Raw genomic sequence first — 11,134 nt, forward strand, 5'->3', positions numbered from 1 at the left:
GTCATCCCTCCCACGGCCACTCTCCATCCCCAGAGGAAGATGAGCTGGTTCCCCCAATAAGTCCCTTTTGTCCCCAAATGAAGGTGACCTCATTCCAAATCCTCTCTTTTCTGTGTATGACAACCGTGTCCTGCCGCTACACACCTTCCCCTCCCCTCGCCCTTTGTAGCGCTCCTCCACCCGGGAGACAGAAGGCCGCCCCGTCAGGAATGGTGACAGCGGACCCCATTGCTAGGGTCTGTCCTGGTGCCCTGGAGGGGCCTGTTGAGCCCCTCTGGCTTCATGCCAAGTTGACCTTCTCTGCTGGTCTCCCTGGACCCCCAGCCACTGGCCCTGACCCCATGATGGGTTTTCCCTTCTCTGGCCGACAGCGAATGCCAGCTGTGCCCAGGGCTCAGCTCTGGGTCCACTCCCCACAGGCGTGAATAAGCACCAGCTTGCGATCTGTCTCCACATCACCAGTAGCTAAATCCCTGGGCATCTCGTGAGCATCCCCGAATCCCTACAGTAAGTCTGTCCCAGCTCCAGCTGGCTCTGCTTGGCCCTCCTGTTCGGGAGGCCATGTCCTTAGCTACTCCAGCGGACACCCTGGAGTGTCCCTTCCTCTCATCCTGAAAGCCAACCCCTCGACACCGTCACTCATCTGTACCTCCAAAATACCCCTGGACACCCTGGGCCAGACCACCATGACCTTAACTTCCAGGGGTTGCCCCTGCTCTCGGACAGAACCCAAGTTGTGCACCGAAGCTCGAGAGCAGGTCTGCAAACTTGCAGGCCTGACTGATCCATTTCTACCCTTGCTGGACCCTGGGGGACATTGAGGGGAGGGCCTCGCATGGAATGGAAGGAATCCAGTGGGGGGTGGGGGGTTCCTGGGAGATGAGGTAGGGTTCCAGAAGAACAGGGTGCTCCCAGAGGGCTGATGGAGGTTCAGGGAGGTACCTTCAGGGAGATGTCAAGACACTCTTAGAGGGAAGAGGAGCTCCTGGAGAACAAGCAGACTCTGGGTGGGGGGCAGGATGCTCTCCATTGATGAGAGGGGTCCAAGGAAACAGGGAGATTTGAGGGGATGGTGGGGGGCTCCAAGCGGACGAGCTATGTCTCAGAAGGCTGTGAAGGCAACAAGGGGAAGCCTGTGGAAGGTGCCACAGGATCCGACCCGACCAGGCCCCAAACAGAGTGCCACATTTGGCTCTGCCTCCATCCCTTCCTCTTTCCCATCCTAAGTGGGATGAGGTCCCCTCCCTGACCTTCATCACAGCAATGCTGCACCTGCAGTTGGAGTGGTTTACCTGTACCCTGAACACTCAGGCAGGGGCAGCTCAGAGCAGATCTGAGTTTGGCTGGAACCGTAGATCAGTGTGATGTATCCTATGCATCCGTGTCATGATGCTGCCAGTAAACCCTGTGTCCTGAACAACAAATGTATTCCCCTTTCTGTCTCCTTCCCAAGAGGGTGGGGTAAGGGCCCATGTCAACCCAGGTACCTGGTGGATACTCTGAGTCACACATCAAATCAATAACTCCTGAAGGCACAGGCAAGGTGAGTTGCATCTGCTTCTCAGAAATGTGTATTTCTGGGCCTCCCAAGGACTTTCAGTATAATCCCAAGTACGGGTTGCATTTTCTAATCTTGAAAAGAGGAAGGTGGCCCCATGTCCTGAGATGGTGAACAGAGGCTCAGATCAATGGCCTGCCGTGAGTTAGAGTGAGCACAGGATTAAGACAAAATACACACACCTATTAAACTGCTACCAAGACAGTGATGAACTATGATGGTGAGACCCAGAAGAAAGTTCAGCCCAAGAGATAATCTGCTCATTCAGAAGACGACAGCCAGGAGGCTGACCAGAACTTTCTACAGAGTCCCACGGACGTGAGAAGAGAACCAACTTCAGAAACTGTGCTGAGGAAGATGGGCCCCAGTCAGTTCTCCAGGCTGTTGGCTGCATCCTAGAAGAGACACAGCAGATCAAACAAGCAGAAAGGGAACTGGCCCTGGTATGATGGAAGCTTGGCCTCAAGTGACCCAAACTCACTGTTAGGGTTAAGTCACCTGGTGATTCTGGAACTCCTAGTCTGCGGTCTGCCCCAGCAGAAGGCAGTATCCAGTTCATCATCCAATCATCTGATTCTCTATGATTAACAGAAAATATGCAATACTCAATCAAAAGTAATTTGGCATACCAGTAAACTTAAGGTGAGATGACAAAGAACAGGTGATAGAAATGACCCAACAGAAACACACCTCAGTATCATCAAAGCCATACATGAAAAGTTCCCAGCAAATACCATTCTCAATGGGGAAAAGCTGAGAGCCTTCCCCCTAAGCCCAGGATCACAGCAGGGCTGTCGATTATCACCACTGCTGTTCAGCATAGTACTACGAGTCCTAGCCTCGGCAAGCAGACAACCAAAAGAAATGAAAGGCATCCGAATTGGCAAAGAAGAAGTCAAACTCTCAGTTTTTGCCGAGGACATGGTACTCTAGGTGGAAAACCCAAAAGACTCCACCCCAAAATTGTTAGGACTCATACAGGAATTCAGCAAAGTGGCAGGATATAAAATCAATGCCCAGAAATCAGTTGCGTGTCTATACGCCAATAATGAGCCGGAAGAAAGAGAACATAAGGAGTCGATCGCATTTACAATAGCGCCCAAACCATCAGATACCGAGGAATAAACCCAACCAAAGAGGCCAAGGATCTGTCCTCAGAAAGTTACAGCATGCTCATGACAGAAATGGAGGAAGACACAAAGAAATGGAAATACGTTCTAAGCTCGTGGATTGGAGGAACAAACATTGTCAAAATGCCTATGCTACCTAGAGCAATCCCTATTAAAATACCATCCCTACACAGTCAATGCAATCCCTGTCAAAATACCATCTACTTTTTTCCCAGAGCTGGAACAAACAATCCTAAAATCTGTATGGAACCAGAAAAGACCCTGAATAGCCAAAGGAATGTTGAAGAAGAAAACAGTGATGCTGGTGGCATCACAATTCTGGACTTCAAACTCTGTTACGAAGCTGTAATCACGAAGACAGTATGGTACTGGCACAAAAACAGACACATAGATCACTGGAACAGAATAGAGAGCCCCAAAATGCACCTTCAACTCTATGGTCAACTAATCTTTGACAAAGCAGGAAAGAATGTCCAATGCAAAAAAGATAGTCTCTTCAACAAATGGTGTTGGGAAATTGGACAGCCACATGCAGAAGAATGAAACACGACCATTTTCTTACACCACACACAAAAATAAACCCATAAATGTGAGACAGGAACCCATTAAAATCCTAGAGGAGAACACGGGCAGCAACCTCTTTGACCTCGGCCACAGCAACTTCTTGCTAGACATGTCTCTAAAGACAAGGGAAACAATGCCAAAAACGAACTATTGGGACTTCATCAAGATAAAAAGCTTTTTTGCAGCAAAGGAAACAGTTGACAAAACCAAAAGGTAACCAGCAGAATGGGAGAAGATATTTGCAAATGCCCTATCAGATAATGGGCTATTGTCAAACATCTATAAAGAACTTATCGAACTCTACATGGAAGACCAAATAATCCATTCAACAAATGGGCAGGAGTCAAGAACAGACCTTTCTCCAAGGAAGACACCCAAATGGCCAACAGACCCATGAAAAAAATGCTCACCTTCGCTCAGCATCAGGGAAATACAAACCACAGTGAGATACCGCCTCACACCAGTCAGAACGGCTAAAATTAACAAGTCAGGAAACAACAAATGTTGGTGAGGATGCAAAGAAAGCGGAACTCTCTTATGCAAGCTGGTGCAGCCACTCTGGAAAACATATGGAGGTTCTGCAAAAAGTTAAAAATAAGGCTACCTCAGGACCCAGCAATTGCACGACTGGGTATTTACCCCAAAGATACAAATGGAATGATCTGAAGGGGCCCCGCACCCCAATGTTTATGGCAGCAATGTCCACAACAACCAAGCCATGGAAAGAGCCCAGATGTCCATCCACAGATGAATGGCTAGAGATGTGGTTCATATACACAACGGAATATTACTTAGCCAGCCTCCCCAAAAACGTGAAATCTTTATTTGCAGTGACATGGATGGAACTGGAGGATAGTAAGTTAAGTGAAATAAGTCAATCAGAGAAAGACAATTATCACATGATCTCACTGATATGTGGAATTTAAGATGCAAATCAGAGGATCACAGGGGAAGAACGGAAAAAAATAAAACAAGACAAAACCAGAGAGGGAGAAAGTATAAGAGACTCTTAATCATAGGAAGCAAATGGAGGGTTGCTGGAGGGGTAACTGGGTGATGGACATTAAGGAGGGCATGTGATGTCATGGGCAATGGGTATTATATAAGACTGATGAATGCTAGGCCTTTAGCTCTGAAAGAAATAATACCTTATACCTTAATTAATGGAATTTAAGTTAAAAAATGGTACAAAAGAGAAATAACCTAACAGAGATGCAGATAATGCCATTATCAGATAAGGACTTTAAAATAACTATACTTAGTATACTTCATTAAGTATCCCGTCAAATGATAAAAAATAACTAATTTGGTTAGGTGGGAGATTTGGAAACAGAAACTAATGGAAATTCCAATACAAGAAAAATAGCATGATTAAACTTAAGGACTCAATGGAGGAGACTGACAACAGACTCAATGCAGATAAAGAAAGGTGGTGAACTAGAAGGCTGGTCAAAGGAAATTACTGAGCCTGAAATGGAGAGTCAAAAGGATATAAAGTCTAGTGAAGAATGTAAGAGACATGTGAGGAGAGAGGAAAGGTAGAGCATGTATTTAGCTGGATTCTTAAATGAGATCAGAAAGAGAGGGGGTGGGGTGCCTGGGGGGCTCAGTTGGTTAAGCATCTGCCTTCAGCTCAGGTCATGATCCCAGAGTCCTGGGATGTTGGGGTTCCCTCGGAGGGGTGGAGGCGACCGGACCAGCCGGAGGCACCTTCCTGGGGCTGAGCGGGATGGCGAGTGTCGCGAACCCAGACGCACCAACGGACGACACCAGGCTCGGGGGATCTGTCGAAGCAGGATCTCACTTTATTGAGCGGGGTTGCAGCTTATATTGGGTAGGGGATGGGAAATGAGGTCAGCGGGGAGAGAGCCTATGGGGTTTGGTTACGTAGTCAGTAACTGGGTAGGGTGTGTTGGGCGAGAGGAGGAAATATCAGAGATATGCGGAACCGAAACTGCCACGGTGGCGCCTTTTCTAGCCAGAAGAGAAGGCAGGCCAGCGCCATCTTTGCTGTGCCCAACACTGGGATCGAGGCTTGCGTCAGGCTTTCTGCTCAGTGGGATGTCTGCTTCTCCCTCTCCCTCTGCCCCCCCTCATGTTCTCTCTCTTGCTCGTTCACTCTCTCTCAAATAACAAAATCTTAAGAAATAAAAAGAGAAAGGGGCATCCAAAATATCTGAAGAAAGAAGAGCTGAGAATATCCCCAAACTGATGAAAGGTATCAAGCTACATATCCTAGAAGTACTTTGTGCCTCGAGAAGGGTAAGTCAGGGTGAGGCACAGCGAGGCGCAGCCCAGTGAATGTGAAACTGAAGATAGAGAGGAACTCTTGCGGCACCCGCAAAGACATGCCTCCTTCAGAGCGTGACAGGAAGGCTGACAGGAAGTAGAAAAGCCGGAAGACAACAGAGTCCCATTTTCAGACTACTGACAGAAATGACTGCCAACCTATAATTCTATACCCAGTAATGAATATCCTTCAAAAGTAGAGGGCACACCAAGAAATTTTCAGAAAAGCAAAAACTGCAGTATTTATCACCAGTAAACTCCAGGCAGGTGTTCTTCAGGCAGGAAAAAAAAAAAAAAAAAAAAAAGAGCAACCCCCGATGGAAGTAGAAAGATGTTAAGATTGAAAAGCAACAAAATTCTAAATGAATACTGACTCCATAACTTAATAACTTATTTACTTATTATTTACTATTAATTATCATTAGTCACAAATAAAGACAAAATGCTCTAAGGTCCTAGGATTGTCCAGGGAGTGGCTCAAGTATAAGCTTATGTTAAGCTTTAATAAGTCAAAGACACATGTATAATCGTAGAGTAACTACTAAAATAATACTAAAACAATGGAAAACTACCAAAGCGGAGAAAATGGTAAAATAAAAACCCAGAAGATGGCAAAAGAAAAAAGAAGAGAAAAACAGAAACATAGAATAGGCAGAAAAAACAAAACGCCCAAAATATATCAGTGATTAAATTAAATGTAAATTTTCAGTCTAAATTTTCCAGTGGAAAGCACGATCATCAGACTAGGAAAAAAAATCCCCAGAAGTCAACTACATTCCAATTCTAAGAGATCACCTTAAATAAAAGAATCTAGAAGGGTTAAAAGTCAGGGAATGGAAAAAAAACAGCATGTAAGCCCTACCCCAAAGAAGGCTGGCATGGCTGTGTCTTCAGAAACACACCTCACAACCAGCGTCCCGAGAGATGACTTCCCTGATCCGTCTCAGCTGCTGACTCAGGCCACAAACGGGCAGAGCCATGGCGGGCTGCTGTGGCCACCTGCTCGGTCCAGGGGAGTCCCCTGGCCAGGACAAAGCTCCTGGCCAGGTTTGCCAACGCTGCTGCCGAACAAGCTCAGGTAACGGATGACAAGAGAAGCCAACAACTCCAGCCACGAAGGTTCGGGAGAGACGGAGCCACTTATTTCGGGTGCCGGCAACCAGGGGAGGTGGCGGGCTCAGGCCTCAACATCCTACCTCTCTGCTGGCAAGACAGACCCCGAGGGTTTTACAGGGAAAGGGTCGGGGGTACGTGCAAGAGAGCAGGCACGGAGCACGTGATCCTGGGGTGGGGGCAGCTGGTTCGCATTCAGCGTGAGGTACTGGTTGAGGAGGGGACATGGGGCGGGTGTCTTCTAGGCATTCTGCTGCTCAGGGCTTTTCCGGCCTGGCAGGTGGAAGCTGCCATCCTTGAAGGGCAGCTCATCAGTGCTTCAGGCAAGCGTGGCAAGAATCAGGAAGATGGGTTTCGGTTGGGGCACGAGCTGAGTGCTCGGCCTGTTTCTGTTGTCACTGCAGCAGTCGGTGAGCCAGTGGCCTCGCTGGCACCAGGAGCAGCATCTCAGAGGGGACACAGTCCATTTGTTGGGATGCTAAGATGATTTAAGATATGGGCTCTTGACAGTCTAGAAATAGAAAAGCACAAACCTAGCAGAACTAAAAAGACACAAACACGATCAGGGTAGAGAGTCAATATTCCTCTCTTACAACAGTTCACAAGACAAAGGAATCCCCCAAAGGTGTAGATTTTTTTTTTAAGATTTCATTTATTTATTTGACAGAGAGAGACCGCAAGGAGGCAGGGAGGCAGGCAGAGAGAGAGGAGGAAGCAGGCTCCCCGCTGAGCAGAGAGCCCGATGCGGGGCTTGATCCCAGGACCCTGAGATCATGACCTGAGCCGAAGGCAGAGGTTCAAGATGTAGATTTTAACCAAAGATTCACAAATGTGAATGTCATGACTGACATAAGTATGACAAAAACCTTCACAGAAAGAAACAGAAAAATCTGAATGTTTCTAGAAGTACTAAGGAAATAGAATGTATGATGTAAAAACTTCTTAAGAAGAAAACAAAGAATTTGCTAATGGGTTTTAACAAACATTTAAGGAATAGCTAGCACCAATATTACATGAATGCTTAGAAAAGACAGAAAACGCGGCAACATTTCCCAGCCCGCGTTAAGAGGCCTCCACAGCCTCGATACCCGAACAACCGTCCGGACATATACTCAGGAGAAACGCTCACGTACACTCGGTGAAGGACATGTGGGTTCATAGCATGGCTACACATAATAGCCAAAACCCAGTCTTTCGGAAACACTCAGCTGTACATCGGGAAGGTGTGTGCCCGCCGTAGGAAACACAGCAGGGACACCAACTAGACACGCCTGCTCACAATGAAACGGGTGGCTGTCACTCACTCGCACAGCTGTTCAGCAAAGATACCGTGCAGTACACTTCCATTTCTATAAAGCTTAAAAACAGGCAAAAATGAGCCTGTGGAAGCAGAGATCGGAGCGTCATTCTAGACCCCTGAGCCCTTCCTCCCTACCACATGCATGCAAGCATCCCCGGTACAGAGTGGCCCCCCACGTCCCTGAGGTAACGGACGGAGGCTGTTGGCGCCCTCCTGTGAGCAGGCTGCTGCTTCCAGTGTCGCTTAGGGTCTGACCCGGGGTCTTCGAGGAATGGCAAATCTTTGCAGCGTCTACATGCAGGAGGGAAAAGGGGGTCATCCCTGCGACAGGACACCGTGCCGGTGCAGGACACGACTCCCGAAGCCACACTGTCCCCTTGACTGGCTGCTTCCTTGCTGCATGACTGAAACCATCAACTTAAAGCCAAATCCTCTCACTTGTGGCAAGGAGCCTGAGCCTGAAGAGGGTGGGTATGCCCAACTTCCCCTACACCTGCCCCATCACGAACTTTGTCCTGCCCAAGGATAGAACCGAGTCCACAGATCAGAGGGAGCTCCACACTCCAGAGCGCAGGTCTCCGGTGTAATTACAGTCAGTGACACAAGCGCAGGCACATGAGCAGAGAAGCCTCGCCCTCTGACGGTCCTCCTCCATCCTAAATGGGTTGTAGCTCACTTGAGGGGAGGTTGGGGGAAAACCCAATGTGCTTTTATGTTCACAACGTGCATTTTTCTGTATGTGCCTCACATTTCAATAAACAAGATATTTTTTAAAGGAATATATTTACAGAAGTAGAGTAGGAACAGGGACGCCACCCAAAGATACTCCTGGGCAACATCTCACAAACCCATCCTGGGGCTTCTCTCTTCGGCCCCTCTGTTCCTGTTTCCTGAGACCCTCTGTGTTGAGACGCTGCAACAGGCATTGAGGACAAGGCAAAACAGACCCAGAGGTGCGCATTTCAGAAGACATTATCGTTCAGTGGGGACAAGCATATGGGGCAGGTGGAAAGGGCTCCAGAGGACAGACTGCACCCTGGAGATGTGCAAGAGTGCTCCCCTCGGGGAGGGGCGAGGGGAAACTGGGGGAGTCCTTCTACATACCACAAATCCCAAATCCCACATCAGCTGAGCTGAGTTTAAAAATAAAGATAAAGACGTAAGTTCCCGTGAATCTCCGGCGGCCTGCCTCGTGGCCCACATTCTGTGTGGGAGGGGGTACAGCCACATGTATGGTGGTGGTCTCCACGCCTGGCTTCACAGGGGTCGACAACACATCCCCCAAGCTCCTCACTGGTTCTCACAAAGGGGACCAAACAGTCTTAGGGCCAAAGATTTGTTTCAAGTAGTTCTCTTTATCAATTACAAGAATTTCAGGAAACAAATCTAAGGGGTTATGGCATAGAAAGATATAAAATGAAAGTAGACCATTTCAGCAGCTTTCCGAAAAACGTAACTGTTGTGGTAGTCCAGGGAGCCAGTGCCTGAGTCAGCCCAGTGGAGCCCTTCCGGTGTCCAGTGATGAATTCTAAGCCTCACATCAGATTCCCACTCAAAGTGCCTTGTTTTGTGCGGCATGAATTTGCATCATCAGTCTTTGGAGCCATGTGTGTCGGCGTCTACCTGCACCGCATCTGGGTTCCTCACTGCTCAGAGGGGGGACTTGGGTGGTGCTGGTGTCCGGACAAAAATGACGGTGCCGTTCACCATGGGGAAGGCCACCCCAGGTCAGCTGGTTCCAGGCCCTGCGCGCCACCATCTCCTGTAAAGGTCACCAGAGGAGCGGCTCTCTGTGGTCTCATTACCGGCTCTGGGATGCAGTTCCCTTGTTTGCAAACTTGATCTGGCAAAATGTCAATTCTGAGAACTGGGGACCAGCCCACCACTTTCTCCTTGATAAGCACCCAAAATGAAGTCACAGCATTTAGGGACTCCAGCGCATAAGCGTTGTCCGTGCAAGCGCACCTGCATTGTGTGCTCGACTCCACACTCACTCCGGGCCCCGCCCCGACGGTGCTCCACTAGGATTTCCCCTTAGACACAAGGGCAAGAGACGGCAGGACTGGACGTGCGGGGCAGCAGGCGGCTCTAACGGATGCGGGTGTCTCCCTCCTCTGAACAACCCGCTGCGTCCCGCCCGGATGCCCGGGACCTGTGCTGTCCCGAGGGATGTCCCACCTGTGGCTCCAGCCGCGGCTCGGCCCGGCCCGGCCCTCCGTCCTCCGGGCGCCCGCAGGGACGCCGGACCGCAGAAGGGCTCCCAGAGCGCGGGAAACGGAGTTCGGCGGCGCGGGTCGCCTGGACCACCGGCGCGCTGAGGCTGCAGAGCAGGAACGCGAGCAGCGGGACTGGGCATCGTCCGCGAAAGCGGCTACAGCACAGCCTCGCCCGAAGCGGCGCGTGTTCCCTCGAGCACCTCCCAGCCCTCGGGCCCGCAGGACCCCGCGCCGCCGGAGCGCCGGACCGTCGTCCAGGCTCCCTGCGGCCGCCCGCAGGCCTTTCCTCCCGCGTCGGTCGCGCCCAGCTTCCCGCCTCCGGCCGCGGGCGGGGCGCTCCGGGGACACCGGCCTCCCCTCCGGGCCGCTCCTCGCGGGCCCGGCCGCCCCGCCGCTTCCCGCACGACGGTCCCTGCGGGTCGCAGCCCCGGCAGCTACGACGCAGCCGGGCACGGGGCTCCACGAGACGCGCTTCCCGAACGGACGCGCGGGGACGGGGCCGTCAGGAGGTCGGGACCGTGCAGAGAAACGAGCGTCGCCCCGATCACGCGCGGTCCCGGCGGTCACCCGGCCTTCCGCACGGAACCGTCCTCGCGTCCGTCTGCGCGTCGTTCTGTCCGGCTCCACCCACCGGGCGGCGCGGCGCGGAGGACGCAGCCTCGCTCCTGTCGCCCCACCGAGCCCCCGGCGCCGACCCCTTAGGTCACCGCCGGGGCCGGACGTCCGAGGCGCAACTGCCAGGCCGGACGCGGGGGGCGCGGCGCCGGGACCACCGCCCCGCGCCGCCGCCACGTGGGAGCCGCGAGACCCCAGCACTCCACTTGCGCGGAGGGCTGCCCGCCTTCGCCCCACGCGAGGCCCCGCCCCCGACGCCCAGGCCCCGCCCCTCCCCGCCCAGCCCGCCTTCGCCCCACGCGAGGCCCCGCCCCCGACGCCCAGCCCCCGCCCAGCCCGCCTTCGCCCC

Source organism: Mustela lutreola, chromosome 1, assembly GCF_030435805.1.
Source record: "Mustela lutreola isolate mMusLut2 chromosome 1, mMusLut2.pri, whole genome shotgun sequence".
In the NCBI taxonomy this organism is placed as follows: domain Eukaryota; kingdom Metazoa; phylum Chordata; class Mammalia; order Carnivora; family Mustelidae; genus Mustela; species Mustela lutreola.